The sequence below is a fragment of the Falco cherrug genome, chromosome 4 (genome assembly GCF_023634085.1).
Source record: "Falco cherrug isolate bFalChe1 chromosome 4, bFalChe1.pri, whole genome shotgun sequence".
Lineage (NCBI taxonomy): Eukaryota > Metazoa > Chordata > Aves > Falconiformes > Falconidae > Falco > Falco cherrug.
In genome coordinates, this window is record NC_073700.1 from 729,484 (window position 1) to 757,425 (window position 27,942).

The window sequence follows — 27,942 nt, forward strand, 5'->3', positions numbered from 1 at the left end:
CCTTGCACAAAATTTTTATTTGTAAAAGTATTTGGCTTACTAGTTTCTCAGAGTGTTCCAATAATCATAAGCTAGCTTTTTGCATGAGGAATCAAAGACTTTGTTCTATGTATGTAGGAAAGAAAGTTAACAGAACTTTTCTGTTTTAGCTGCAGAGGAAGGAAACTACCAGAGTTGTTGCAGCAATTCTCAGCCTTTTTTTTTTTTCTTTCCTTTTTTGGAAGTTTTTTTTTTAAAAAAAACTTTTTTGGGGGTTGCTTTTTTGTTTGTTTTAATTAGAGGAAATGCTAGCAGAGACTGGTCAGGACTGAGAGCTGAAGAAGTTACTCTGCATGCAAGCTGAGCAAGGCAGACTGTCTTCACTGTTCCCTCTGTCCCTGTGGATTTGATCAAGATGCATGTTTAGGTCCAGGTTAAAAAAAAAAAAGGGAAGAGGTACAGTGGGATCACAGCTGTGGTATTTGCAGCAGTTTGTCCTTCCTCAGAAGTTCGCCAAGAGTTACTCATGGAGATGGCAAAAGGTAAAATCATAATTTCTTAGCATTAAAATAGACTGGCCAACACAATTTTTCCAAGGTCATCACTGTTCTCAAATTCTTTGTACTGCAGCTTCTCTGCAGATAGTTGAATTTTGTACTTTTCATTAGCTAGTAATCTAACACAATACATTAAAAACAAACAGAAAACCCTCCTTCCAGGCTTTGCATTCCTTTCATGGTAGATGCTTACTTAACCTCTGCCATGTCTAATCATGAACTTAAAATGACACCGGTGAACTTTCTGAGATGAGGAAACTTTTTAACGGTGGTTATTGCTGGAGGTTTTTTTGACTATTGGCCTGTGCATGCAGTGCTATCAGATACACATCCCTCTGAAGGGTTTTAGCAGTACCCTGTAATGTGAGTTCAGGAACATTTTTCCTGTGTTACAAATAATTTTTAAAATACCTTAATCCATGTGAATTTAGTACTTGTGAAAGAGGCAAACTTGATAGTTTCAGTGGCGAGTCCTTTGCTTAGCTGTAAAACAGCTATTGTAAAAGCTTCCTTCTGTCTGGATCAGCCCTACATGAGATTTTCATAATACCCTTAAAAACTCACTTCTGGTGTAAAATGTGTCTGAACCCCACATCCAACGTTGGCAGCTGTAGTCATGGCATCAGTGATACAGGACCTGTACCATGAGCTCTCTACAGTGGCGTGTAAAACTACCTCATAGTGGGGTGGCAGCTGTAGGAATAGTAGGTTTGGGTCACTTTCATTTTGCAGTGCAGGGAATGCGCATATTCTAAGTAACTTTTTCCCTTATTCATAGGCAATAATATACAGGGAGTTTGCAGTCCAGTTCCATTAAAAAAGTGGTATTAATAGCTTTTAGATTAGCATTTTTATGTTCACTTTATCATCAGTACCTTGTTATTTGGTATGTTGTTTAAAAATTTGTCTGGATAATTATTTGTGCTTTACCCATAGGACGTGCCCAAAAAACCAAACCAAAATATAAAACCCATAAAGCCTCCATGTAGATGGTGATGGGTGATCTTTTTTTCTGCTTTTCCAAAAAGAAGTTACAAATTCCTTGTTACTGATCCAGTAAGTCAATAGTGCAAATGTTTAAAGCAAACATGAATTGTTAATTTGGGTTAACTGGAACCCACAGAAAAATCAGAATAAGTTCACAAGAAAAAATATTCCCATAGGGAAAGCTGTTGTCTATCTCTTTTCATACATGGTATTTACCCTAATCCAAGGTGAATTTCTTTTTATCCTTTAGAGATTTAAAAACTAAGAGTCATCTTTTATCTGCTTGCTAAGGGTAAAAATGTGCCTCGAACATTTTAGAGCTGCTGTGTTCCATAGGGTCCCCATTGTGCTTTGTGTAATGTACTCATAGCTCACCATGGGTATTCTTATATGGCTTCATTTTTCGTGAAGCCTTCTTATTTTTAGAATAAGCTTATGCTCTGCTGCGGGGTCCCAAAGTTTCATGGATATGCAGATGGAAGAAAATTGCTACCATAAATCAATCTTAAAAGGAAGAGATTGCAAAAGTAGGACAAGGTACCATCTTTAGATGTTAGAAGGAAAAGGGGAAAAAAAAAAGAGGGGGGATTTGATTTAATCCTAAACTGACTGGCTAGCTGGTTGTTTGGATAAAGTACCACACTGACTTTTGTTCAGGGAATAATATTTATATGTAAAGTGATTTCATGGTGTGCATCGGGGAAAAAAAACCCAAAAGGTCTGTGTTCAGTTATGAACATTGACCTTGGGAGCATGACAACACAGCAAACATTTCAGGGATCATCTATGGGAAGTTGTGCAGAGCAGTTTCTGGCAGAGAGGCATGCACCACTTCTAACGTCGCAAATCCTGTCGTCATGAGTGGCGTGTGTAGCAGCAGACTGTCATTACCAGGAAGAAAGTATATATACGTATTCCTCACTAATGGATTAGAAACATGCTTGTAAGAGGGGGAGGGAGGCGGGGATGTGATGACACTGACAGTAAGCATTGAGGGGAAGCACCAGGCACATTGTCTGTGCTGGTGACTCTGATAGCAATTCATTTGCAAGGGCCAACTCCTATGTCAGTCACTTGCTTTTGATTCATGCATAATGCACTGCTATTTTTACAGTATCATTGTATTCAAGCTCAAAATTACTTTTTTGTCATTTTATTTATTGTGCTTTTCATTTTAGTTTGCTTTTAGGTTTCATTTGATTTGGCAGTAAAATTTCTCATGGAAATAATATTTTAAAGTTAGTTCTTATGCCACACTTGAAAATACACAAGTCTGTCATGCCTCTGTTGTTTTATCTGATTAGAATGGCTTTTCTTCCCTGGCCTGCTAATAGACTAGAGTTCTGTGTTACAGGCAAGGCAGTGATGACCAGCCAAGGATAAAACATCATAGGACAGGCAGGGGTAGCTCACAAAAGTAAATAATATCAAATAAATCTAAGAGAGCAAGCAAGATGTGCGGAGTTTGTCTTGCAGACATGTGAAGTTGGAAGGATCGTCACTGCTTAGTTCACTCTTTTCCCTCTGTGTCAGAGAGAGATTTATCTGCATACCTAACAAACACCAAGCAGTGATCTTACAGCATCACCTAGAAATGGAAGATATTGCCAGTTCCTCCTCCTCAAGCTTGTTTAACCAGTGAATCAAACGGAGAGTTGCATTGCAGTCTGGTAGACTGTGTTCCTACTTGCAGGGAAGAAAACTTGCGCTGATGAATGAGACTTATGTTGTGAGCAATAGAAAGATAACATCCCAAGTCCTCTAAATTCTCTAGAACCAGCACTATTCCTTAAAAAATTATTTATATATATCTATATAACCAGACAGGCATGAGAGGTAGCTAATGAAATTTGTACAAACATGATACAGGAGATCTTGATGTTGGACTGAGAGATAATGATGTCTGTTGCCAACACGTGCATAGATTTAGATAACGACCAGTATATTTTTGTGTTGTTTTTCACAGCTTTCAGGTGTTTCTTTGTGTAACATGAGCAGTGTTGTTCCTCTTAACATCTCTTACTTTATAAATTGCTCTGATATTATGAGGTAAAATATTTGCTCAGTTTTCCTTTTTGTTTTGTGGTTTAAATCTTAATTCTCTAAGAATTTGGGAGTGTAGGTTTTAGATTGTCTTGTATTTTTCTCAGTAAAATACAGGAAACTGTGTGTTTGCATGTTTGCATATATATTTACACATATTTAAATTTGGGGACTGGAATACTTGCTGTGCCTGTATGAGCCCTGGCGGGAGCTGAGTTAACAGCCACAGAAGCAGCCACAGCAAGTAAACGTGGTGTGTTCAGTGTTTGGTGAAAGAAGGTGATGTCTAGGGCCTAAGCAACTTTGAGAAGCAGTCCTAAACCACAGCATAGCTAAATTTGGGGACCCCATTACCGAGAATTCAGTAAGCCTTGTTCTTTTAGCATAATTCTCTCTGACTGAATTAAATTTCCCTGAAATAAGTGTGTGTAGGAACAGTTCTGCTTAAAATTAATACAGTGTTTTAATCTGTTTTAACTTGTTAGATAGACAACCAATAATTTTCCCCTTATCTTGAATAATTCTGTATGTGGATAACACTGTAGGGTAAACTAAATAAGATTACTTTTTTGACTTGTTTTATTTTAGGATAAAACCCCAATTGTTATGAAAATACAGCATTCTGACACCTTTTTGTGTTAGCTTTCTGCATATTCCCCATCCCCATTCACGAAGCGCTAAAAGGAAATTACTATGGTTCCTTTTCTGCTCCTCTTTCAGTGATTATTTAGAGCTGGGAGATTATTATCGGGAAGATTCAGCTTGATAATGATCCCTTCTTGTTAATCTGCTGTTCTTGAAAATGAATTAGGATTAGGAAAGCAGCTCTTTATCATAAATAAAAAAGACCAAAATGTCACAAGTATGTTACCTACAAACTACTTTGTGGTTATTTCTTGTAGACAGTTTTAGCTGGAAAGATTCTGCTGTTACATTTTTTTAAATCTATTTTATTGGGCTTTTCTCTTCTTGCTACACCATAGGTCCGATAATCTGAAAATCTTTTCCACATTATTCTAATTATTCTTCTAAGTTTCTGTTCTCTTGCTCTTTTCTGTCCTCTTTCAGTGTCTCAGTCTCATCTTTATTAATAAGCATTTTGTAGCTTCAAAGTACTTTGAGGAACAGTAAGTTGTTTATAGAGCTCCTATTAGGCAAGTTGTACACCAATAAGGAAAATGAAACTAGAAGAATTAAATTATTTGCCTTGGGGGAGATTTAGGGTGCAGATCAGGATTAGAAATCTGTTCCTAACCTTCTATTCTGTGATTCGGGTGGCACTTTCATCTTTCTTTCCTGTCTTCTTGTCTTCATTTTTCTGACCTGTATTTTTTTTTCTTTCCTTCCTGCAGAAATTGCTTTTGCATTCATTCAAAAAGCAGCACCTCTGACCAGGACCTTTGCCAGATGGCTTTATATGCCAAACACAAGTCTGTTCTGGAAGCGCTGACTCAGCACAGGAAAAGATAGCTTTGTGGCAGCGACAATGTTCAGTGAAAACTCTTGGAAAATATGCTGGAGCTGGACACAGCCGCAGCTCTTAACTAGCTGATGAGCCTTTCCAGAAGCTCTGCTTAATGAGGGCATTACCCTTAGATGGGGATGTTTCCTGCAGCTGCCGTTGCATGTTTATGATGAACTCAGACCCCGCAGAACTGCCACTTCGCCCATCCCTGCTGCAAAGGGCTCTCAGAAACAGGATGCTAAGGACTAAAAACCTGATCAGCCTGTACTTAACCTTGGAGTTCAGTCATGTGTCCAGTGACAGATCTTCAGCCCATATTCTGCCCACTGTGCACTACATGGAGTTTTTACAATCAGGTTTTGGCTATTTTTTTTTTTTTAACTTCAGCAGATAACATTGTTACTTCAAAGTTTATGATTCTATTACCTATTGAAATCGGCTGGTGATGTATCTGCTTTTCCTTTCTTTCCAATAAGAAATTAAGATTATGGTTAAAGAGGTCCCCTCTGGTTTAATTTCCTCTTGAAACCTTAAGATTTTTTTTACTTATGTCAGGGAAAGTAAGCTTTTGGGGTATTCAGAATTCCTTTATTCATGTTGATTTCATTGCAGTTTCACAAATCTAAAATAGAGGCTCCTGATGAAAAGTAGCTTCCCCCAAGTAGTTCCTGGAAAACAGTATAAGCTATCTTCCAGTTAAGTAGCGTAAAAAGAGAAAAAAAAAAATCAAATATCGTTGAACTTTGTTTATCTGTGTTTCTTCTACATATAGGCAGACAGTTCCATTCTTGTAAATCAGAGCGGGGAGGGAGAACTTTTAAATGCATTTTATGTTCCAAGTTCTGTGTTATTAACTAAAGTCTATATGGCAAGGGAAAAAGCCTATTAAGTACCACATATTCTGTCTCTCCTACTGTAAGGCAAAAAATATGCCAAATGGTGTAGGAATGTAGAGCTCGCTACAGCTTTATGGCTAGAACTGCTAGGTCTCAACTCCTGGTCAGCAGGGACAGGGGGTGATTTAAAAATGGAAATGCAACTGAGACAAGAAGTGTGGAGGTGGCAGTCTGGGGGCCCCGAACCCGAAAGAGCGCTGGAACCAAATCCAGCTCTTCTGAGGTGCAGCCTGACCTGACATAAGGCAAAAAACGCTGGAAGAGCTGCATAAAACCAGACATCAGAAGAATGGCTGAGCAGAACAAGAACCCATCTTGTTTGTGTTTATTATTTTTTTAACAGAAGGTTTTAAGTAAGAAAATCCCTTATTTGATAGTAAAATTATAGATATTATTTGCCCTTAACCTTCTGTTCAAAGTGCGCTGTGAAGGATTAATACAGTGGCCAGTCTAAGTGTTTTGTGGAAGTTAGTCCAGCAACAAAGCAACTACTCACTGTTAAAATTAATGAGTAGGTGGAAGGGCTCTGTGAGGAGGAAGGAAATAATTTGGCCTCAGTTTCATGTCTCTAGCCTGCAATTTCTAGAGATAGAGAAGACACCACATTTTCTGACTCAGAGCAGTTATCAGCTTCCAGGAAGACTTAAGGACTGCTTTTAAGGGCCCTACTAAAAAAAACGTTGGCTCTTGTAGGCCTAAATCCAAGGCTATTTGTATTTCCACTGCAAAATTTTTTTGCAAACAGCATGTAGGAGAGTGTTGAGACTGTGCATGCTCAGTGAGAAATGGGAGCCCCATCAGTTAAGTGCCGGAGATGTACTCAAAGGGCACTCGGTTCCTGACCAGGAGAACAAACCAGTTTCCCTTTCCTCCGTCTGAGCTCATCCCACCGACCTGGGCCTCTGCCTGGCACCAGGCGGGTGAGGCGGCACACCCCGGGGCAGAACCGGCTTCAGGGGTGTCCTGGGGCCTGTGGAAGGAAAGAAAGCTTTTGTTCCTTCCTCCAGAACTACCATTTGATTGTTAAATAGGATTCTTTGGGCACTTCTTGTGGCATGTTATGTGTTGTTGCACTCTGTACGTGTAAATCTTCTGTGTCTTTTTTTAAAGAAAACGTGAATCTTACATGCGTTATCTGGATAAAGAAATCTGCCCAAATTCCATCATTGTTTAGAAGATGACATTGAGTATTCTTTGAGCTCTTATCGAAGAATATTATATAGTACAACTTCAGAAAGTTAATACCAACACAAGCTTCTGCTATAAGCTACTGTTTCCTTTTTGGACATTCCAGAAAAAAGTTGATAACTTCTAGAATGTATTTTTTACTGATTTCCTGGTTTCCTGCATGGCACATTCAGAATGTAAATGCATATAAAAATGTCACTTACCCATGTTCCTGAGACACCACTGCTTACAAAAGAAGGATAGGAGTAGGGGAACGGTATTGTAATTACGGGCTGACCTCTCACTTCTGGAGAGAATTAATTGCCTATTGCCCTGGTACATACTTGTCCCCCTTTGGGATTATTAAACCCAGGTGTCTTTGTGCCCTCTGAGCTCTCTGACCTTAGTGGGGTGCACACAGAGACACCGTTAAGATCAGCACGAAGAAGTACCAAAGCAGAAAGGGGAGAGCAGCGGCGATGAGTGCCCCGGGTGGCAGAGGCAGATCTAGGTTCTTCATCTCTTACGGGCTCCACGGACTTCGAACCTTTGTCACTCAGTTGCCGGGGAAGTGCTCTCGCCATGAGATTAGAAATTTACCAGTGGCTAGAAATAAATAAATCAAGATCTAGAGTAGCTGGAGAGAATGAATAAGAGGAGGAAAAAGTTTTGAAGTAGCAAGGATTCCATTCATGTAGGGTTTCCATTTCGCTTCCCTGGGCTGTTGATATTTGGTGCTGCCTTTATTGGATAAAATATATAACCACTTTTCCACCATCAGAGCTAATTAGTGTTCGTTCAGCCCTTGACTTACATAACTAACTGTTCCCAGTTCCAGCACTAGATCCACCAGTCCACTGGGTACTCTTATTAGCATCTCTCCTTTTTGTAGATTAAAATCAGTAAATTATTTCTGCAGGAATTAAATTGTGGCAGCATTGTATATTACACAGTGGGGTATGGGGTTTTGCAGTTGCCTAAGAAAAAAAGAATATATATATATATATATAAAAAAAAATATTTTACTGAAAATCTAATTGATACTGAGACATCAGAGTAGTTCTGTAAGCACTGGTATTAATAAAAATATAATCTTCCTATGCATTCACATCTCACTTGAGTGACCACAGTATCTAATATGTTGCAGGTTCAAAATACAATTTTTCTTTTCCATGTGGTGTTTATCTCTTTATCAGGAGTTGCTCCGCTGTTGCTGAGAAGCTGTGTACACCAGTGTTTTCCCCTCTAACTGCCTATTTTGTGAATTCATAGGATGTAGATGAGTTCTTAAATCAACCAACAGGTTGTGGGAGAAACAAAATGAAAAGACAAGAGATAGGGTACTGTTTCAAGCAAAATCTGTTTTCATGGTTCATTGTTTCAATGGGGAAACAGGCTAAAAATGCCTGTTCATTTATGTTTCCGTAACTTGAGATTTCAACGGTGTTTGTGTTTGGGGTTTTTTTTGTGTGTTTGTTGCTCTGTTTCAGTGAAAACACAGAAAGGCAATTTTATTGGTTTTAATGCTTAGGAAGCTCTGAACTTAGGACAAGTAAACCATGCCTAGTAGGAAACTACGTTTTTTTTCCTTTGCAAAACCTCCATTTGAAATTATGTTTTTCAAGCTTAAAATGTGGTTTTATCTTTGTAATGACATTGGTAATCATCTGACTTGTTTATCTCCTCTGGAAATTGTTTTATTATCTGAATGAATGTGAATATACAACACCAGCCAAGTTCCTAAGGTACAGATACAGAAAGGGTCTTTGGGTTTTTTTTGTTCATTAATGTAGCCTGCTGAGAGCTGTACAGCAAAATGGTTTGTGCAGTTTCTCAGAGTACAGACATGTATGATGATTAGAGCTTAACAATTGTAATATTCTTTCATAAATTTCTTATTTCAGAAGATGCATATTTTATTATTTTTATTTATTATTTATTTTTCTTACAGTTACCATGAAAAATCAACCTCAAACCATTGAGGACCTGTAACCTTGCAAGTCCCTTGATATGAAAATGCAGAAAGATGGCTTGGTACACCAGAGAAAATGCAAGTGGCACATAACTCACTTTTTGCACCCCATATCAAGATACAGAAATCATGCGACAGATCACATTTTATATAGCTTTTATCTGAAGAACCCCAGAGGGTTTGCCGGGTGAGATTTTCATTACTACCTCAAATGCAAACACCTGTAAGGTGAATTGGCATTTATCAGCTCAGGGTCTTATATTAGGAGGACACCATGACCAATACTGTATTTGGATAAAACCATAAGTGAATTTAATGAGACAGAATGTAACCTTGCCTACCATTGCTTAAAGGAGAACCAAAATGCCAGAAAAATCTTCACTGGATTTACCAACTAACTGGCATTAGGGTGATCTTATGGTAAAAATTAAAGAATTCTGAGTAGACAGTTATTTTGAAATGTTCCACGTCAGACAAATCTTTTTCAAATCCATTTTAAAAACTGCAGCCTGAATTTTAGGAGTTTAAGAGCCTTCTAAAATAGCAGTCTACAATTAGAATTCCAGCCATGTGCCATCAGATTTGAAGTGGCACGTTGTCTTCTGTCTGATAACATGCACTGATACCGTGCTAGCCCTGAGGAAATCCACTATCTGTTAGATCTCCAAGGAAATAAAGAGAAAAGGGACTGCCTGGGTCAAGAGTCCAAGCCATTTCTATTATAAGCAATCATATCAGTATAAATCCCCTTGACAAATGGATTAGGCTTATTCTCCAAAAAGTAAGCTGTCCCTGAAACTCCTCTTGGAAGACTGTAACAGAATCTTATTCCAGCTTGGATGTTAGATGATTGTTTTCTTCTTTCCTCCTCATTTCTCTGAGTATTTGTTCTCCTAAATTACTTAGTAATTCCTTTCTTAGCCTTTGTGTAGGCAAGCCAACCTTTCTACTGCCCTTACAAAAGGCAAATGTTCGGTTCCTCATGTGTCCATAGTGGTCCTGTTACTGAAATCTCCGAATGAAGAACTTTTTCATCACCTCACCACATCACCAATGTGATGTAGATAAGCAGACACTTCTTTATTAACGGCTGGGTGCGTGAGTGAGTCCTCTCACGATCAACGCACACCAAATTTCAAAATCATACACCATATATAGAACTTATTCATGCATATTCATTAAGTATTCACGCATAAATATAGTGCTTCCCAAAAATCATTAACATACTTTCCTCCCATATCTGATTTTGCGCAGTAAAAGTTAGAAAGGTCCAGAAATGGGTCTGGGGTACGATTTGGGTAGGTGGTATATGGCTCGGTGGTCGCAATCTCCCCCTGCCGGAATTACCTTTTACTAAAGTTCACAGTTTCTTGGCAGGTAACTACAAGTTGTTCCAGTCGACTCTCCCCATTTCCCATTAATTCTATATTCTGACATTTCAATACACTTTCTACGTACAGAAGACTTGCCAAATACAAAGAAATCTGTAAAATCCCAGATTTGTTACCTAAGTTTTAAACAATGATTCTAGCCCATTCTTCTGGCCTCGGTATAGGGCTGTACAAAGGATTTCATAGCAGCTTTTGCTGTGCAACTACAAGTTTCATTAAAATATATTTCTTATTCCAAATGATTTTATAAAATCTAGTAAAGTCAATTAATTCTAACTTATTAGCAGATCTGTAACAGTCCCTCGAACCAGTACCGGTGCAGGAAGCTGCTGCAAAGCCAGAGTGCTGAAGGAGGTAACTGACCCCATGGCACTGGTAGTTCTCTGCATCCTCTTGGCCTTTCTTTTTAAATCCTGGCATTGCACTGCCGTGGTCATGACTATGTTACACAGGTGACTTGGCACCAGCTTTAGATCTACTAACAAAGGTGGTTTTTTTCCTCTGTCACTGGCAACAGGTAAGGCTAAGGCTTAGAGTAATCTTATTTTACTACTAGTAGCTATGCATTATTAAAATTTCATGCTTTGATTATTTTCTTAAACAAGATCATCCACAAATAAAATTCCTGTGTAAAACCTAGCCTCTGCATATGCTGACTACGCCTCCCTTATGCAGTCAGGAACTCCTGCAAGTGCTCTCCTACTTTTTGTACCAACACTATTAATTAAAATACTAAATAAAAATGGTCCCAAGTGCAAAGCTGAGGAACACCAGTAGTGGCCATCTTCATGCACAGCGTTTTCCCATTCAGAACAGATTACTGTCAGTTTTTTAGCCATTTTTTTTTAAACTGGCTCATGTTTTTTTATACTGGTCTCCTCTCCATTTTCATAATTTCATTGTTTCTCAAATGATTCTAGGTTGTCTGTTTTACAAAGGCACAGACTGTGTGGCTGTCAGGTCATAACATTCCGTAGACATAAATAACTTTCAAACTGCAAGCAAAGCCAAGTGCCTTAGAGATTTCTTACCTGAGGTTGCCTATGCCAACATGTTCATAGGCCATCATAAAAACTAGGAAATATGATGTTTTCCATGCTTTTAATAGTTTTAGTGAAAACAGAGTAAGTTACTCAAAAGAGAAAAATGCAGTAACTGAATTTACTCAACTGAGACTGAAACAATGAAATAATTCCGGTGAATGTATCTACAAATTAATACACTAGTAATGAAGGCAAAGTGTAAACAATATTAGAATTTTCTAGTCTCATTTAATAAGACATGGTCTAACATGGAGGGAATGTAAGAAGCCAGATTTTAGTCAGGTACCCCATCCACTGCTCTAGTCAATTAAGTCTAATGTTTCAGCTGTTGGTAGGCATAAATTGTGAGTCCCTCAACATACGTATTTGTTCTGGTGTTAGACCCTCTCAAAGAGAAAGCGTTAACCCCCACTGTAAAGGTTGATTTGGATTGCCTTATGGCAACTTGGGGTTTCAATTTTTGTAGGATTGCTTTTGTTATCTGGAATCAGGTGCTGGAAGCTTAGTTAAGTATAGTAAAGCATGTGTGATCTCATGTCCAAATAGACTAGTCAGCCTGGCCATGACTCGGGTATTTCACCTTCCTCTTCTGGATGGCTTATGAAGAGAAGAAAGGAATATATGTAGCATCCAAAATTGTTGGGTCATTCTAGATGCATTTTACCTTCATACTACCTCTGCATTTCATAAGTGGCATTTGCTTCAGGAACTATGCTCACGACTGAAAGATCTACCAGAGCCCTCCTGGTCTGCTTCTCAGAGAGCCAAATCCTAAGGGTGAATCAGAAAAGATGTAATTCCAGAACTGTGAAGAAAGCAGTTGTTTCTGCTGGTAACGTTACAACATCAGACTTTTGACAGAGGTAGGGAGAAGAATACCCGTGGTCAGTTGTCATAGCACTCTTCAAACTATGAAGCTGCAACAAGGTCTTTTACCAGCTCATACCAGCATACTCTTCATACAGTCCCTCTGCTGCCTTCTCCTCGTGTCATCCAGGGCATGTGCTCTCTCTCCTCTTGCTTCTTCTTCTTCTCTCTCCTTCTTCCTCAGCTGCTCCCTCTTCCTTGGCTCTCAACCACTTAACCAGCCACAGCTGCACCTTACCTACATCGACCAACCCTGAAGCCGACCCACAGTGGTATATTATCAATGCTAATTAACCCAGCTTCATTCCGCTACAATCAGTAACCATAATTTCTTACGGTTTCTAATTTCTAATAATCTAATCAGCATATTCTTTCTGTGTGCATGTAGCTATTTCCGTGTGCTCTCCCTTTCTCTCTGTTAAGCAGTTCCCCAGGACCCCTTGCTAAATAAAAATCTGGGAGCTACCACATCTTAATGCACAAACTCTTCTTATATTTTATGCAGAAACTGTGTAAAGAATATGCAGAATAATTTATGTAAGAAGAAACTATGCATATGTGATTAAAGGTTTCAGAGGGCCAGCTTAAATCAAACTTCATGGCTCCCATCAGCTAAATCCTTTTTTCCATTGCTCGATTCCTGATCTTTGAATTTCTTGCTATGAATTACTGATTGCCCTAACGTTGCCACCTTTATGACAGGACCGCGGACAAGATAATAGGCTTCTCAGCTATAATTACCCATCCTTTCTGTGAATATTCTGATGATTTACATTTTGTCTATCTATTAATCTATAATGCAATAATAAATTGATTACTATCACTAAACAATAAAGAAGAGCAGTGACTTCAAAGAATCAGGCAGCTGGAGTAAGTCTGAAACTTGCATGCTTGAAGAACTTATTCTATCTTTAAGCACGGGCTGTCTGAACAAAATCTTTTTACCTGGGAGAAAAACGAGTCTGTGCTGCTCTCAGTATGTATGCAGTGCCTGTCAGCATTAATTGGAGCACTGAGTGAAATTCATAAAGAAAATAGGCCCTGAACTATTACTGTTTTCCCAAACAGCAGCACATCAGGTTCTACAGTCGTGTATTTGTATTTGTGCCACAGTGGAACAAGCCCTGGAGCAAGCAAAGAGACCTGGAGATTTCCCACTTCCCTGGCAGCTTTTCTGACTAATTCAGCTGTGCTGGCAAGTGCTGCCAGGTAGCTGCATGCTATTTTCAGAATAAAGCGTATCCAGCACCAGGCAAGAGGCGACAGTAGTGACATTCCCTGCTTTATTTCACAGAGGCATATCTAACCCTTCTGCCACGAGTGATGGCCATTACGTGGGTGTGATATGACATCAAAGTTCCTTTTGAGTATTAACGAAACATTGGCTTCTAGCTGCACGATTGATCTCCCCTTAAATTCTGACTCCAGGAGTCTAAAATGCAGATACCTGAAGGCCTTTGTAGTAAGTTCTTCCTGTTGTGTACACGTGTCTGAGGACCCTGCTAGCCCGGGAGAACAGCCCTCTTGGTGTGTTAAGGGACAGGCCACTTTACTTGAAAGTTCTGACTTCCTGGGGGGTGTCACCCCAGCTCCACCCCACTCGCCCCCGTCCACCCGAGCCCTGCCCCCTGAGTAGTTGTTCCCGACTGGGGCTTTCTCCACCCCACCAGCACCGGCTCTGTGCCATCACTGACCAGGCAGACCGAACTTTCTTGTCCATGGGGTGATGTCCCAGTGAGGTGCCACCTTCACCTGGCTCTGCTGGCACCTTCCCACCCCTTCTCATGATGGGCGGCTGGGACTTCCCTCCTCTCACAGGACTCCAGAGGAACTCTTCCTTCATGCTCTTTCCCAGCTTGAACTTGATTAGATTTTAATCTCAGTGTGAAGGAAGTACACTAATAATGTAAAGAAAGAGTAAAGAACCTGCAGGGTTTTTTTGTTTGGTTTTGCTTAAGGCATGGAGAAAACAGAAAAGGCATCTTTCAATGAGAAATTAATTTATTCTGTAAAAAATCCATAAAAATATTCCTGCAGAAAAGTGCAATAAAGAGGCAAATTTTTATGGTTAAGGTTACTGGAATAGCTTGAGTGACCAGTTTCTTGAGTTCTGTTTTATGCAGGTTTTTTATGCATCAAAAATTACTGCAACTCCAGCTTAAGGCTGCTTTGGCTATGAGACCATTCCTTTACGTTTGCTCTGGAGCCTTTATATTCTTCCAAAACTAACAGGAGGGGTTTTTAGCTTATTCCCTTGGAGCTCACTGAAGGCCAGTTTTCTTGGTCCTTTTTTCTCCAGTTCTCTTAAGACTGCTCACTAAATGTGTGCCAAGGCGGGCATTGTTTTCTTTTAAGCAGAGAGAAGCCTGTGGGGTCTGTCTTCTGAAAGATAAGATGAAGTTAGAAAGTGGATGGACTTAGAATGGGAATTTCAGTAGCAGCACGGTCATTGCCTAGCACTGAAACTTTGATGAAAATTACGTCAGTTGCTTTTCAAAAGTTGCCAGAACTTATTTTTTATGTTAGCAAAAATAATGGATTTTCCCTGCTCTAGCTTTGTTGTTTCAAACCAGCTAAACCATCTGTCTATAAGGGAAGAAAACAAATTACCCTGCAGGTGATGTTCAGCACCAAAATGTTCAGGCTAAATGCATAGAGTTTGGCAAAATTATTAACTAATTGAAAACTGAGTCTCCTGATGTCAAGTGTCAGAACAGCTTTAGTGAATAATATTAGTTCTGCTTTTGCACATTGATAGCAGAATCCTCAGTGAGTCCTAGAAGGAAATAGAGTCTGTTTAATGTCTGTGAAAGTGAAACCTGAAGTTTAGTTCTTGTACTGTTTAAATGTCTCCTTGTGTTAGTGTTGCACTGCTCAGCATAAAAGTCTGAACGGATTTCCTCAGCTAACAAAGTAAAACAGTGTGTAATATCCCACAGCTCCGGAAGCACCATTGCCAGCTCTGCTGCTATGAGAAGATGGTAACTTACAGGAATAACTATAATTAAGTCAAATTTGAAATAAAAACTGTGGAAAATACATTGCTTTTCTGGAGGTGAAAATATACCAGCAATATTGATCTTAGTACCTTATGACGTTCTTGCTGAATTCAGATCTGGCTGCACAAAAGATAAAAATGAAGAGCTGTCTGCCTACTGCATGATTTGGCAGCCTTTTAGAGGCAGGGGTATTGCTTTGTGTTTCTCCAACCAGTTCCTCTCCCTCTTTCTGGTTAGAAAAAGGTGCAAAAGGAGAGGCTTCTGAGTTTCTGGCTGTTTGCTTTGCTAAGAGAAGTTTTGGATTTGTTTGTTTTGAATAAAAAGCTGTTCCTTGAGGCTAGGGCATAAAAGAGGTTTGACAGTGAAAGAGCTTGCTACTTATAGTGGGCAATTCTTCTTTACAAACATAAATCTTTTGAAAGGTATGTAGGACCCTGTCCCTCTCTCTCCCCAGAATTCTTGCTTTCTCTTTTTCTCTTTAGGAACAAGAGCACTTTCATTCTTACCTGGCAAGAGTGAAGGTTAGACTCAGTGCAACCACGTTGACTGTATCAAAAAGTGATGAAACCTTAAAGGTAGCTGTATATGAAGATTCTTGTCTACTAGAGGAAAATATATAATTATAAACCAAACACATCCCTAAATGTTATTTTCAGATTTCATTTACAAGCTTTGGGCAGAATTTTACAAGAAGAATTAATCCTCCTCAGCTAAAGACAAACCTAAAATTTACTTTCAGGACAGAAGCTGTAACTGAAGGTGATTAAGCATGCTCTAATTCATTACAGTTTACAAGCCAACAGCAAAATTTGTATATATATCCTACAAATCCATATGGTGATATGCAAGCATTTCTCTCCAGTAATATATGTTTAGAAAATGTCTATCTGTGCCAGTGCTTTAAGCAGTTTCAGAGTAAGCCTTTGACTAGCGTCATAAAGATCTTATGTTCTCTGCTAAAACACTCCGAAGGCAGCTGCAGCACTGGAGCTGTGTCTGTGTGCCGTGCTCTGGGAGGTCTTTCCTAGGGCAGAGGCTAGGTTTGTTAGGTTTGTTAGGCAGAGGTATCAGTGTTTCTTGCAATTGTTTGCAGTGGGAGTCTCATTTATTTATTTCAGCAGCCAGAGTAGCTTTGTCAGCCTCTCTGGTTATGAATCCAGATCATGATAGCTTTATGGCTGGTTGGATGTTGTGCCTTTGCAGTTTTGAACCTGCTTCTTCTGCCACTTAATATGAAATTGGAAGCTAGGACAACACAGAATCTATAACGGCAGTTCAGTGCTGAAAGGAATGCACAAATGCAAATATTTTCTCTGTAGCCCTTTTGCCATATTCTGGTGAATCTCTAAGCTCTTGTAGCTCTTTTAGCAGTGGCAGAAATTTATCTTCACATACCTGCTATGGTTGTGTAATACTCTAAACTGCATAGCATTTCCTTGATTATCATTTTCATGTTTCTGCTTGAATTTTGCATGTAAGAGTTTTCTGTTAGGATTAGAAACCCTGAAACTCACCCTCCCCCCGCCCCCCCCCCCCATTACTAGGGTAAGATTGTGTGTAATATCTTTCACAGTTCCGGCTACCAAACTGTCGTCATCTACTTCAGTCGTGTGTGTGTCTGAGGACATGCTGCTGGCACCATTTTGTTTTATCTCTGCTAGGAGTCTGCCTCTTCTCCTTCTGTTCTTCTGCTGATCTAAGTCCCAGATTTTTCCTTAACAGGAAAGCGCATGTTATGTTTCTGTCATTGCAATTTCTCATTTTAGTTGAATAATCATTTTTTTTACTTTCCAATCCATCACGATAAGGTAACATAACAAGACTCTGGTGTGAATACAGTTGAGCATGATCTGTGTTTCATCATGGTTTTTGAGAACGTCTGCAGCCACAGAAACCCACTGGCTGCCTGATTCCAAGTGGGCCACTTCTAAGGGTATGGGAAAGACGGCGCTTGGATCTGGGGCCAGGAGTGCTGGGGGCTGATACTGGTTGTATTTTTGTTCTATTTTTATTTTTGTCCCAGAAGCTGGACAAATTGCTGGGGATGATAGTAGGTATGGCGTACAGGAAGGTTTCAAGTACAGGCAAGTGGCTGTACTTAGCAGATGATAGTGCCAGCTATAAGATTTTTGTCTATATTTAAATTCCCTTTATGAACAGACTGGTTTGTATTCAAAACTGTTTTCACATTACACAAAAATGGCAGGAGGAGAAATATTACTTTGAGAAAAATTCAGTAATGTCTGGTGAAATACGTAAGTTTCATCTGTTTCTTCAATATGGATTAATTATTTTCCATGTGTGATTTCCAGAAGTTTTCTCCAGTAGTCTCGAGTAAATAAATTATGTAGTTTTCTAACAGTTCTGCAATTCCAGTCTTCCATTTTTATTCTCTCAATTGCTGCAGTTCTGCAATGAAACAGACTGTTATCCCACACATGCCACATGAAGTCTTCAGTAAGTCTTTAATATTCTGCACAGCAAAGGAAATTTGGATGTTTATGTCTTTTTTTGTTGGTTTTTTTTTCTTTTTTTGGTTGGGGATGTGATTCTTTGATAAGTGTCTTGGACCTAGGTGAGCTTAATGTAATTTCAGGCTCAATGTAACGAGACTTATCTTGTACTGTGGAATATGCAGATAAATTATAGCTTTGAAGATACTGTTGTCTGATAGAAGAAAATTTATCTACTGAATGTATTAGGCCAGATCCTCTGCTGGTAATTATTTGGGTGGAGTTAAACTAATTTACACCAAAAATGTATGTGTTGCTGCTGTCTGAAGGAAACTGATGAGCTGGAAATGTGCTGACTGAGACCTTGATAGAACAAGAATTGGATATGCTGGAGAAGCCTTGTTCAGAAATGCGATGATGTTGTTTTTACATATTTCCATATGGAAAGGATCTTTCAGGGCAGGAGAATCAAGATGTGTGAATAACAACTTAAGTGATTAAAGGAAAGTGTCCCACAAAATGGCCCTGTCATGCTGTATATACAGTTAAAAAAAAACCTCCATTGGGAATAATTGCAATTAATAGCAAAGTGGCCTTTATTTTCTTTTTCTTTTTTTTTTTTTTTTTTCAAAAAGAAGGACAACTATAGTTGGGTTTTTTCCATTCCTTTATGCCTTACTGAATGTTTTCTTGTTTCATGGCAAATATGCATGGACTATGACTTTAAAAAAGTATATTCATCAAGAAAAAAAAAACACAACAGGGAAATGCATGCAAAAGGATGGTGATTGTGAAATGTTTGGTTCTTTCTCAACAAAACCATGGGATGAGGAAGGAATAGAAAGAACCAACATGCTTATACTTTGAAACTTTCCAGGGCTGAAGACCTTGCATCCTTGTTTACATACTGTTTTCAAACCTGGAGTTTCGTGAAATTTCTTGGATCAAAACCCTTGTCATATGCACGTCACATTCAGCTGTGGTGCCTCTTGGGAATGGTGTTCTTTTGAAGTTTGCATAGCCCTGCTGTAAACTGGGCCATCTGCCAGTTAACAGTGTTTGGGCCGGTCTTCAAAGATTGACTTTGGGATCTCTAACTCTCTTAAATCTCTCTAACTTCATGCACCAAGACATTCACCTCCTTTTTCTGCACCTTCTCACAGTACAGCTACTACTCCAGGGCCCACGGAGGAACCCTCTCAGAAACAGATCTGAGCTGTGTTGGTGCTCCTGCGCTGGCGCACATCGTACTTGCACGTACGCGGGAGCTCCAGCAAGTGGGAAGGACCCGTCTCTTGGGGCTCTGATCGCTCAGGGCACAGTGCAGCTCTAGTGCAAAGGGCATGAAGTGATTATGGTTTTAGAGGAGTTTCTAGATGTAGAGAAACAGCTATCAGCAATTTTTCCTAAGCTGATTTTTATATATTATATTATATTTAACAAATAAACATGATGTGTGCAGAACATGGTTACCTGGGGAAATTTAAGGAGTTTTAATCCTCAGCATGGAAATCAATGCATTAGTACATCGCCAGGGGAAGATGATGGACCTTTTGTTTCCAAAGGCTGCACATAGCTCAGGCTTTCTGGCAATGTCCCTGGGATTATATTAATTTCTTCCAAAGCCGCAAATTGATTAAATTAGATCGGTGAAAGGCCACTAATGACATGTTTTAGTTTTCTTTTTATTGCAGCAGCATGTTCATCCTACATTTGGAATTTGAATCACATGGTAGCTGGCTGCTCAAAGAAGCAATCGGTCAGGGTCTAGACATACACAATACAGGGAAGCTTCTGACCACAGCTATTAAAAGAGAAAACAAAAGCAGGGAAGTCCTACAACCCTGCCTATACACACATTTATACTGATGGAGTAAGACTGCTCTGTTTCAGTCATTTTTTATAGTTATGTGGAATTTTAATTATGTTCTCTAGGTATAGTGCTGAAACATCTCTTCCAAAAAATTCCTCTGTTTACTTCTGAAAGTTTCAAAACCATGCTGCATGTGTGTCATCAGACTCTGGGTTTGTGCAAACTGAAGTGTGAATACCCACTGATGAAACCATAGGTTATTATTTTTTTTATTCCCCCATATACACATACAGATGCGCACAGGAGATGGATTGCTCTGTCTCACTGGGACAGTATGGGGACTACTGTCACAAGCTTTCAGAGGGATCTCATCTTTTTTTATCCCTTAAATTCTCTTCAGCTGAGGCTTATATCATAATAGGTCCTTTTGTTCCCTTCTCACCCTCTCTGTTTCCTGAGCTATGGTGAGGCTTTTTTGACACCTCGGAGCAACTCTCCATATCTTGCGTCCTGTCCTTTCCTGCTGTCCCTCTGTCACCACTCTGCTTCTAATTGTAGCTCTGGATTGGGATCTTTTTCTTCTGGATGGCCGTAGCAACTACTGTGGCTCAAATGCATTTCTTCCTTACAGTACCCTTCATCCACTTCTGTCAGTATCCCAAGCCCTTTTCACTTTTCTTTCTATTCATACTTCAATGAACCCTTATACACAATGGAATCGATGTGGTATTTTCCACCACTATATGTGGTTGTTTATATAAGACAGCACTACCTCGAGCTTATGTCTGAATATTTTTTTAGATTGTAAGTGCCTTGGGGTAGGAACTGTTGCTGCACGTGTGTGTGTGCTTGTATTGTGCCTGGAACAGCAACTCCTCTCCTGTCTGTTGAGAGCCAAAGGGAGCCCAAGTATACACCATCTACTTAGTATATTTTTTAAGTATTTCAGATAGGCTGACTTGAATTAATGACAAAATATTTAAACAGCTACACGTTCATACAATTCCCTTGACTTTAAATGAGATTTAGGCATTAATTAAAGTTGCACCTTAAAAGTCTTTTTATCTCTAAAACTTTTTTAATCAGGCTGAACTCAGTATTGTATCTAAATCAGTGTAATTTACATTTTCTTCTACCCATCTACATACAAACCGCAATTATTTAGGTTCCCATTTAGATACTCCCCAAAATGTGATTCACATCTCATTTATATACTACTATTGCCATTTAAGTAAATTAATTCCTACAACAGCCTCTGGTAACAGAACAGATATGCCTCGATTCTGACACAGTCTTCACTGATTTGATTAGTTTTGTGTAGTCACAGACCAGGTTTTCTGAAAAGCTTGTTTGCTATGCAAGCACTATAAATGCTTATTTCTCTAAGCATTCAGCACAGTGGATATTCAGCAGAGTAGCTAAGCGTTTTGGAAAACTTGGCCATAGTTGCTGGTGCTGAGCCATACAGTCTGTCTCAGAAAATTCTAGGGTTTTATTTTCTCAATTTCTCCCAAAGTTGAGGAATGAGGAATCCCTTTGAAATATGTAGCTAGACTCTAGATAGCTCAGAAGTGAAGCGAATCTTTCTGAAAATCTCTGTTGGGGGGTGTCTTGCCAATGTGGATTGCAAGCAGTGGCAAAGCTAGAATTGGAACAATGAGAAAAATAGAAATCAATTTTTAAGCAAATTCTGAGGTTAAATTACAAAAATTAGGCTTATTTTAAGCTGTTAAGGTTAAATATCAGGTTGTTTTGCTAGTCAGCTACATACTTGTGCATGTATTTTGAAATGCAGTTATACAAGTTCAGTATTATTCTTATATATATATATATATATTTAACATCAGTTTTCACAGCAGGAGTAAAATTGAGAAAGCAGAACTAGAGTGTCTGAAAATCACCTTCTCATAGGAACTTCTGGCTGAAATGCCTCCTGTTACTAGCTAGTCTGGAAACACAGAGTCATCCTTCAATAGACTGCGCTTCCTTTTAGCCGTGTGAATGATCGTCCCTGTAATAGCAGAGCTGCGGTTTTTTTACTTGAGGAATTCCTTTCTATCTGTTCCTTCCTATGAGGTTCTTGAAGGCCATTTTTCATATAAATCAGCTTTGCTTTGTCAAGCAGCAGAGTCACAGGAAACTAAGGCTCCAGAAATCCTGTAGGGTCCTCCCACTCAATATTGCCTGGCAAGCCAATTAGCTTGATATTTTTATCTCTAACTTGATTTGGAATTAATGGTAAATTACTGTTTTAGCATTCTGTTTTCCATGGTAAATGCCCTACTCAATTATTATTAGATCTGCTCCTAGGACAGCTGAATGTTTTATCTATGCCCTGCCTTTGTGGCTCCGCAATCTAAGGAGGATGCAGAAGGAACCTCTCACCCTACTTCACTGATTCTTCATCCTAGCCCAGAGAAGGGGCGTGCACTCACTCTTCGAGGCAGCGCAGGATTTTCTAGCACACCCTTCACTGTGGGGACAGTACTTTTCTGTACGAAGGTTCACGTCAGTCATTTAATATCTGTCAAGTTGCCTTCAAAGCAAAGCCTAATTCTCTGCACTAAATTAAGAATGTTGGAGCTGGTTCATGTTTTACTCCAACTCAGTGTTCTCTGCTTTTTATTTGATTTTATTATTTTTTTTGATCTTAGGGTCTACCATGAGATAACATTTATTTTGAAGCCTGGGTGCGTTTTTTACCACGGAGTACATCTACCTCTGGTGTGGTTTTGAAGTAAATCTCTCCATCGTTCCCATTTACTGCACTTTGTCTCACATCACTGAGTGGTGTCAGAGCACCCAAGCTGGGTTCCTTCTGGTTAAAGCTAGACTAGAAGACGCGCTCTGGGAACACCCCTGAATGCCCCTTAGGCAGCTGGAGAACACTCGTTCCTGGGTCCACACCAGAGGTTACCCAAAGTGACGTGTGTTATAGATGCTGGGTTCTCAGCACCGAGCACGCAGGTGTTCTGTCTCGCTTCCCAGGCTGGGAGCGCTGGGGTGACAGTGTGCATGTGAATCTGGAACAGAAAGTAGTGCTGTGGTCTGAGAAGGCTCTTGTTTGCCCCAGTTTTGGGAAGTTCATTGGAGACAGAGAAGTAGGATCAGAGAAGTAAATAGCTAAATAGCTCTGCTCGTTACTGTCTGTCCTCCTCTCCATTTCTGTTCCTGCTCCACGCTCAGGGAACTGAAGATCTTGCCAACTGTTTTGGTTACATCTCCTAAGCAGGCATGCTCCTCTTACTGTCTTAAATAAATTACCTGGATCCCAAGAGTGTGTTGTACAGGCCACCGACAGGAGAAGCAGAAGAACAGTTTGCAGTCTGACTTTTTAGCATGTGCCTAAGTAACAGCATCTGTCTAGCTACAGCTGGCAGGAACCATTAGACTCACGCTTAGCTGGAAAGACCTCTGAGGAAGGATGGAATGCGTGGGCAATCAGAAGTATTTCCCAAGTCTGCTGCTTCCCTACAAATCTTAGCTACCTTGCTCCATATAACTGCTGAAACAAAATGCAAGGTTCAGCTATCCAGATTTAATCATCTGCATCTGAGGTTTTCATGTAACTCCAGCGCGGTCGTTCAAGCAAGCAATCCTCTTCCACAGGCAGTTGAGTTCATGGATTCACGTACTGGAAAGTCTTACATAAAAGTGAACTTTGTGCTCCAAACCACTGAGATGATGCTGTTTCCATTAGCGCTTTAATCAAGGCCTTTGCTACAGTAAATGTTTTGCACTGTAAGTAATTGGTAAAGACTGCTGACCTGCTAACACTGTGGTAGTTCAGCCTAATCTGAAAAAAGTCCCTTAAAACATTTCCTGCATTAGCTGACCCAATGAATCATCAAAAAAGCAAAGCATAATCTGAATGTTGGCTGCAGCAAGTGGAAATATGCCTGGATTGTTTCAGAAGGGCATCAGCAAAAAAGGCTGCTTGAGTGGGGTGTTTTCCATGCTGTCCCATGCGAGCTGCCACATGTAGACCCCCCCAGCCTGCTTGTGAGTATCCCTTTGGCAACAGGAACCAGTCTGCAGGTGTGAAAATACTGTGACTGCTTTTAGCATCACAAAGAAAGTGTTTTTATTGGGAACTGTGCACAAAATCATGGTTTTATTGGAAATTCATTCTATACCTTCTGAACATGTGCGTTTTAGCCACTTGACAAGTGATTTGAGGATTGTGTGATTCAAAAGCAGTGCATGGTTAGGAAAGCTGTTAGAGATTATACAGTATTAAGAAGTTCTTTTCCTTTTCTCTGAGCAAAGAGAAGCTTGAGGACACTACGGAAGGCTGGTCAGCTTAGCAAAGAGCAGGTGAGTGTGAAGGCCGGAGCAGAAGCTAGTGGGTTGTTTTGCAATTTAATTTGCTTGGAAGTGCGTCTTGGGCTGCGAGTCCTTGGGTGCTACCCCTGCCCAGCACTCTGCTGTGACAGGGATACAGCAATGTGGCTACAAACAGTGTATCAGGGGTGTGAGGGCCCCCTCAGCCTCACACCCCTCGGCATGGGAATTAAAACTGAGGGCTGATGATAGAGAGAAAAGAGCAAATGTATGGGCAGCCAGATACCAAAGCAAATGAAAGTAACAGTTAAGTAGATATCATTAGAGTTGCATTTTTTTAAAAACTGCTAATATCTGTGAATTTCACTAGTCAGTATTGACCATTTTACTGACACCTTGCTCATTAAGCCATCATTCCCAGGATTTATTCAGTCATTCCAAATCTCTGAGCAGATTCAGTCAGCTGCATTTCTTAAACGGACAGATAAACCTGTAGTTCTGTCTTTCATACCCATGTAGATGGTGCTGCCCACTGAGACCAAGCATAGTCTGTCAACATGCCAGTAGGAGCTGTCATGTTTGGGGCATCTTCTTGTTTATTAAGTCTCAAAGGAAATTTTGAACTACAAAAATAAGAAAATTCACAAGATCCTAACAATGAAAACATTTTTTTCCTGGCTGTGAAAATTCCAAAGAAGCCATGTTTTGTGGTGATCTTTTTTATCTTTAGATTGTTTCAGTCAATATATAATCAGGCTTCTATCCTTTGCCTCATGCACATATGAAATTCTCTATGGAAAGGAATACAAAAATTTATTTAATCTTTAGAAAGGTTTGTTTCCATAAAATAGACATCATAAACCCCCACAGGTAGCGTCTAGTGCTGTAATTTTAAAATAAGACCTGTATGTGCTACTAGATTCATATAAATATATTCTAATTTTGAATAATGAAAATTAATTTGAGTTAGGATCACCTACTTAATAAGTCATTCTATAGAAAATGGTAGCAATAACCTACCTTGAAATACATGAGTTCAAGAATTTCCCCTAAGAATTTCCTCAAGAGCATCCTTTTTGGTTCTGCTAATGAATGTTTCTTCCAGTGACAGCCAACCTAGAGTAAAAAGTTGAAGCAACAAAGAATCTTTTACTTCTTCTCATAAGTTGTACCAATTTCCTCCCATGATTAAAAATATGCACCTATTCCAGTCTGCACAGGCCATCAGCATCGAGCCTTTTCATCTGGCAATGCCTTTGTCTCCTAGATTTAAAGAGCTGTGAGAAATCCCCTTGTGTATATACTTATAGACACTGATCATATCATATCTTACACTTCTCTTTGATAGAGATAAAGAGATTAATCTCTTTAAATTTCTGTATTAGGAAGATAGTTTTTTTAAAAGACCTCAAATTATTCTCTTGGCTGTTTTTTCCTGAACCTTTTCTGTTTTCTTTTTGGGGACGGGTGGATATCAGAAGTTGGCACAGTATGTTACAGTATGAAAGGAAGGTAAAATTTTGTGGTAAGATTAGATTCATGCAAATTAGTTAGAAATAATTGTTTCCCTTTTCATCTAAATCCATCCAAGCTCCCTGTTGCTCTCACTGAGACTTGAAACAGTATGCGGTTTGTTATGATTATGATTAGTTATATAGCTGATTAGGGTCTGATTGCTTCATTCCAGTTGTTTGGCCTGAGCTACTGCTAGTAACAGTAGTAAAATCTTCAGTGTGTTTTATTAATCTTTAATAGATCTGCAATGCCTAGGGTGTACAGCAATGGTATTTTAGGAATGACAATTACCATTATATTTTTCAATATTGTAATACTTCTGTCCCAAAAGCATTTTAGATAACACATTTATATGGCACGAAGTGGGAAGCCTCATATGATTCATGTTCATTGTAAATAAAAAAAAATAAATTAATCTTTCAGCAAGTAATCCTAGAGAAATTAGGCATCTGTGGATTGTGAAGATCTGAATTAGTGAAAGTAATTTCTGGAAGTATATCAGAAGAGTATCAGCTTCAAAATGCAAAGTTCCATGTGTAGGACTCATCACTGTTTTATAGGTTGCTTGAGTAAATTATATGGCCTTGGTTGGCCTCTGAATCAAATATTTCCTAGGCTGCAATCCCCATAAACATGTATTTAGAGTAAAATGTAAAAATGTGACTTCGTAACTTCAAATAGTTCAACCTGTCTGTTGTAAGCAGCTAACTTACTATGTACTTCTTGCAGTTCACTATTTTTATAGGATCACTTCTAGTGGAATATTTGTAATATGAAAAGTTCACAACTGCGCTTGGCTGTGATCAGTAAATGGTATATTGGCTTCACAATTATTTTGTAATATTGTGCTAAATTTCTCCTGAAGTGTCTGTAAGAAGTTATTCTTCGCATCAGTCATTGTTCTGTGTTTGGGAAGGACAAGCTGGTTTCCATACAGACTGCTTAGTTATATCTTGGGTACATGTTTTGGCTCCTGAACCTAATCTCTATCTGGTTACAGCAGCAAAAAGCCAGGCAGGTTGATGCTTCTTGTCTGGTTTTATCGTGGTTACATGATATGTAACTTTTCCTACCTCCAAAAGAAAATGGTGATGTGTATTTAATCAACAAATGGGGGGGAATGCTCTGAATAAAATAGTTGTTTTATTACAATAGCAATCTAATACAAGATAAAGCTTTTTAATGTGTAACAAGGTCTTTCTAATGAACATTGGACTGGCAATGATCTCCTAACAGCAACTGTGTCTTCTCATTGTTTTTCTTGGCTAGGCAAACAAAGTCTTTTCTCTTCATCTCTTATCATGTGATATATCTTCCATTTCCTTAATTGTTCTAATAGCCTTTCTGTGTATTCACATTCATCTTGCTGGAAGATGGGTGATATTAATACATAAAGTACTCCCAGGTTTTTACTTACAGTTTTTACCAAGGCTTAGTCGAGTGGTCTGTTTTCAATGAAGAGATTTGTCCTGTTTCATCCTAGTATCATACTTGCTTTTTTCCCCCTTGGTTGCACCACAGATCGGGCTGGTAGCCACCCCGTGATTGGCCACGCACAAACTTTTTCCCTCCTTGGTCACCTTCAACCAGTGAATCTTAAGTTTATAGCAGACGTAATTTCTGAGCTCATGATTTTCCATTTTGTGCTATTAATATTTATCCCATACAGATTGCTCTGGCACTAAAATTATCCATTTCTGCCCAAAATACTCAGATCTTCTACTGATCTTCCACATTGTACTGCAGTCAGTTTATATTAATATACTTTCTAGGTTTTGTGGAAATGCTGTTAACATAAATTCTATGTGAAAATATGTTCTCAGAAAGAACCCTTGGAGGACCCCATACCTACCGGCATGTCTAAAGTAGTCAGCTCCCTTACCAAGGTCTTTCTTCTCTGCCTTGTGTACTGCTCAGTCTTATTGTATCCTAGGTAGATTTCCTGTAGATTATCATATATATAATTATTTTTATATCTAGAAAAGTTTTTTTATTTGTTTAATTTTAAATATTTATTTAAATAAAACTTACATTTTGTCACGTTTTCTGTTTTCCTTTTAGCATTTCATTCAAAACATTTGAGAACTTTGCATGCTGCAGATGTTTGACTAACAGGGAAATAGTTGCTTGGATGACCAGTTCTGCCTTCTAAATGCAAATGACCAACCTGCCTCATTTTAAGACTAGAAGCAAAAGATGACACATATTACAAATTTCTGTTTTCAGAACAGGACACTAAGGTATTGAGATACTTTGGAATTTGGAGCCGTACACTGTGGGGTTCCCAGCAGGTTGTGAAACTCTTTACCTTCTGCCTCCTGCACACGGTTCTCTGCACACCCGTGCACCAGTGGCTGCCGTGGGTTTGCCAGTTAGCACGTGAACCTGCCACACACCCTCACTGAAAACTGGAAAAGAAAGGGTGGGGGTTTTCTACATTACCTTTAATATCTGTCTCATTTTCACTGCAATGTAGTCCCACTTTTTGCCTTTTTTAAAAAATCAGGTCTG

At 39.2% G+C, this 27,942-nt stretch overlaps 1 long non-coding RNA gene across 1 annotated transcript; it reads left to right on the top strand.

Moving 5' to 3' along the window:
* Positions 1–339: 339 nt before the first annotated feature.
* On the top strand, positions 340–27,942 carry LOC114014894 (uncharacterized). Its single transcript, XR_003558587.2, has 3 exons — positions 340–521; positions 9,046–9,253; positions 27,493–27,942. It is a non-coding gene; the product is annotated as an uncharacterized LOC114014894 (long non-coding RNA).